This window comes from Mytilus californianus, unplaced genomic scaffold (genome assembly GCF_021869535.1).
Source record: "Mytilus californianus isolate M0D057914Y unplaced genomic scaffold, xbMytCali1.0.p SCAF_5, whole genome shotgun sequence".
Taxonomy (NCBI): Eukaryota; Metazoa; Mollusca; class Bivalvia; order Mytilida; family Mytilidae; genus Mytilus; species Mytilus californianus.
The window spans coordinates 97722589-97726278 of NW_026262701.1; the positions used below are offsets into that span (position 1 = coordinate 97722589).

Consider the following 3690-nt stretch of genomic DNA (forward strand, 5'->3'; position numbering starts at 1 on the left):
TCTTGAAAAAGTATTAAAGCAAAATTGAGTTCTTCTACAACATATGGGCAAATGTATAATTTTCCATGAATAAAGTCCAATAATTCTGGAAAGGCAAAACTATAATTCGCCAAAAGCAAAGTGAGCTTTCTGTAAATTACACTCATACAAAATAAAAGGGAAACACTTGAGGCCAGAGCTGAGGGAAGATATATTTGGTTGTCAAAAGTATACTGGTAAAATAAAACATATGGAATCTTATTAATTATATAACAGTGATATTGCTTTGATAAAAAATTTCATGAAAACAACTGAGTCAATAATCTGATTTTTTTACTAAATATTGTAACATTTCACTTATGCACATTTTAATGTTTATGAGTCTGTCATATTTAAAAATCCTCTTTTTACTACACTTTGGAGCCCATAGTCTGCTAAAGCTTCATTTATTTAATCCTGCATTAGTTCAACAAAAATGTCTGCTAATAATCACTTGAACCACCCGAGTTATTTGGTTGGGTTACCATTCTGTACATGAATATATCTCTCTTAATAAATTTCATATACATTTTGTAAATTGCTGATTCCAGGTATTAAATTTTTTATCCTCCAGTAAAATTATTCTTCTGACACGATGTGTTGTGTACTGAAAAAAGAAAATACTTTGTTATTAAATTAAGTTTGTTAATTCAATCAAAATGTAATGAAGAATGATAAATATAATATATTGTATTTCATTGTTATAGCTATCTATGACCCCAGTACAGTCTGCTTAAGTCATTCTCTTATTTGAAAAAATGGACAAATTCAATAAAACACTTCATTAGGATATAATGCACATCTTGGAAGAGTTACTTCCCTTGTCTTGTTTTTAATCATTTAAATTAATTTTAAATTACTGTACCCTTCATTCTTGAAATTAGGTTTTAAATCCAAATGAAACAATATTGACATTTATACAGCATAGCTAATAGAATAAAATCTTTAAACTTTTAAAAGTATACCATTTGACCTTAAAGTCTGAATGATTCCTTGGCCTATATCCTATAAATTTGAAGTTCCAGTCCCAATTTATTACATTGGCAACTTCCATGTCTGACTGTTAAATGCAGAATATTTTCATTCTGTTTCCTTATGAAAACAGTTTAAATACCATATATATTATGTTTTTGTTTCATATTTGGGGGATTGAAATTGGCATAGCACATTGTCAATAACCCACTTTTGTAACCCTAAACAGACAATTTTGGATTACTTACCCTTAATATATTGTAGTCCTATTGTTTTCTGTTAACAAAAATAATTTTGCTTTCAACATCACTGGACATTCCGTTTGATTACTGTTTTCTTGTTGTATGTACAGAATATCATACATGTACAAGTATTTTTGTTTGAATAAAAAGGTCCTCTGTTTTGAATTTTTGATCCATAGTGAACATCTTTCTCCATCCTGTAAATATAAAGCAAATTTACATACAATTACTATTAATGTTCATTTACTAAATTATTCAAAGCAAAATTAAACTTTGCATTGTTATTATCAACACATAAAAACAAATTTGCAAAATAAATTACCAAGAAAATACATGTACATGTATTTATTAAGTATTATAGATAATTATGCCCCCAGTATTTTTGCTCAATACATGTACATAAAAGTTTCAGACAAGGAAAACATTTCAAAAGTCTTGAAAAATAATTTTTAGGTTTAACAAGGAGCAAATTTATGTTATACCAAACCTTTTGATAACATTTTTATATTTAATAGTTTGCATAAACATCATAAGATCATAACATGTCTATTGTACAATGCAAGCTGAAATTTTATACATTTTGGGGGCACTCACAACCCAGTTTCATTTTAATTTAAATCCTGGAACCACTACTGTCATGACTGTATTGTCACTAAATTGACACCTTGAATTTGACAATATTAATGAAGTTTGAGAAAGTAATATTGTTAATGGATTATCATTTCTAATTAGATTGTGTATATAATCATTGGAAGAATATAACATGTCAGATATAACATGTATAAAGAAATTGTAAATTATTAGTTTTTGGGGATTCATGTAATGCAAAGCAGCATGTGTACAAGCTTTTCAAATGGGTGGGTGATTGGTTAATTTCAATGTGTAAATTTCTTTTATAATTTCAGAGTTATGATTTAGAGGATGGCTATCTTACTTAATTTTTTTATGGGAAGGATCTGGTACATGTCCATGTAATCATGGTAATAACCGAACATAAAATAAACATTGCTCTGACAAGAGTGCTGACACAGGATGAACATGAATATTCTGTCCAATAAAAAGGAAAGAATAATTGTGTACAGATTGAAAAAAAAATTAATAAGCCATAATAGTAAAATAAGAAGATGGATATAATGTCCCCTTAAATTCCTCCTACCCACCAAGGAATTGTATATTTAAATATACAATTCCTTGTACCCACCCACCCACATAAAAATAAAAAGATTCGTATGGGTATGGATAGTGAACCCCCCATTGACAGAAACAAGTGCTTGTGATTGATTTCCCTTTGTATTATTTGTAAATATAATAATGAAAGTTTTTTTAAATATTAAATTTTGGTGTATATGAAATGGGACAAATCTATTAATATTAGACCAGCTATATAAAATAGCCAACAGTTGAAGTGAATATGTCTTACATTCTAATGATTTGCAGTGGCGGATCCAGAAATTTTTATAAGAGGGGGCCTACTAACTGCCTAAGAAGGGGCCCGCTCCAGTCATGCATCAGTGATTCCCTATATAATCAACCAAATTTTTCCCACAAAAGGGGGGGGGGGGGGGGGGGGGGGGCGCCTCTGATTTGATAATGGACTTTGAAGTTGAATTTGAGACGGTCAGCAAAATTCATGTGTATTTGGGGGAGAAATTACCCCCCCCCCCCCCCCCCCCCCCCCTCCTTTTTAGAGAACTTACAGTCGGCATTACACGTGATCATCCGTGCTTTCAAATTTGATTAATTTTGGTCCGTATTTGCTGTTAGAGGTTAACAATGTTCTATTATCTGAGCACGAAGTGATAGCGTGAATATTTTCCAGGGAGATTGTGAAGAACACTTTGAACAGTTTTGAAAACGGATGTTGACAACTTGTGTGGGTATAATATTCCCGGAGACAAGGACGGATACCTCAGACCGAAATCCGAATATAATTCACCAGTGGTTGGTGTAAATAGTGTATTCATTATTTCAATATATGAAAAGGAAATGATGAAAAATGGAATTGCAATTTTCATGTTTCATATAATTTTACACTTTATTTTTGCCGTTTAAATCATTTTTTGGGACCCCACTTATTTGAAAATAATTAACTCGGTATATCTGAAATAATCCTTTACCTTTTATGTTGTGTGGCATTACGTTTTAGCATCCAAGAATGTCATAAATGCATCTTTACAGCGTGGAATGCCAAATCCAACGTCAAACAATGGCCGCCATTACGTGTTGACAACGTCGTCTAGTGAACCGTATCACTGAGCACCGAAATCAATACTCAGGCGCTTCCGGTTGTCCTACTGCAGGGGCTATGGGTTTTGTAACGACGTGCGTTAACCAATCAAAATCCTAGAAAAATACTAAGCCGGGGATAATAAAGGGGAGAATGGGGTAAGTGGACACATTAAGCGTATACACACGTTTCAGCTCGCTGGAGCATAGATAATATTTTCCACCTGCGTTC

The 3690-nt window shown here is 32.0% G+C and overlaps 1 long non-coding RNA gene across 1 annotated transcript; it reads right to left on the reverse strand.

The window, feature by feature from the left end:
• Positions 1–221: 221 nt before the first annotated feature.
• On the reverse strand, positions 222–3075 carry LOC127702486 (uncharacterized). Its single transcript, XR_007982442.1, has 3 exons — positions 2930–3075; positions 1239–1429; positions 222–625 (listed from the first exon to the last, which is right to left on the reverse strand). It is a non-coding gene; the product is annotated as an uncharacterized LOC127702486 (long non-coding RNA).
• Between the last annotated feature and the right edge of the window lie 615 nt (positions 3076–3690).